General features: G+C 40.3%; 1 long non-coding RNA gene across 1 annotated transcript in view; it reads left to right on the forward strand.

The window, feature by feature from the left end:
• Nucleotides 1-138: 138 nt before the first annotated feature.
• The window catches only part of LOC113744797 (uncharacterized), a 605-nt gene continuing 281 nt past the window's right edge, over nt 139-462 (forward strand). The window contains exons 1-2 of the long non-coding RNA XR_003461820.1: nt 139-153; nt 317-452. This is a non-coding gene — a long non-coding RNA (uncharacterized LOC113744797). The remainder of the gene's footprint in view (nt 154-316; nt 453-462) is intronic.

Genomic DNA, 462 nt, shown 5'->3' on the forward strand with positions numbered 1-462 from the left:
ACTGACTGACTCGAGGAACTTAAGCAGAGAGACCATTGGTCAGATATGTTGATGTCAGAATTATGAATGAACAGGATTTGAAAGTGTGAGAAAATACAATTAAAGGAGTAGACTGTAGAGAGGAAAGAGCAGGAATACCCACCAGAAAGAAAAGTGAGAGGAAAAAGATTTTACTTGTTGAACTTTTCTCAAATTTCACAAAAAATACACTTTTCTTTTCTTCAACTAAATCAGGTGAAACAAAATGTTGTCGTTGATCAATGCATGAAATCAGTGTTGAGTGTTGAAGCTCCTCCTCCTCTTCTCGTCTCCTCAGTGTCTTTATAAGCTTCAGTCTCTCTTCTCCTCACACTCCAACCCTGCTCACCTCTCAGCTGGACAGTAAGAGACGTTTACACCACACACTGACAACATGCTGGGGACCCTCTGCACTCTCATCACTGCTCTAACATGTAAGATATT

The sequence above is a fragment of the Larimichthys crocea genome, unplaced genomic scaffold (assembly GCF_000972845.2).
Source record: "Larimichthys crocea isolate SSNF unplaced genomic scaffold, L_crocea_2.0 scaffold2002, whole genome shotgun sequence".
Taxonomy (NCBI): domain Eukaryota; kingdom Metazoa; phylum Chordata; class Actinopteri; family Sciaenidae; genus Larimichthys; species Larimichthys crocea.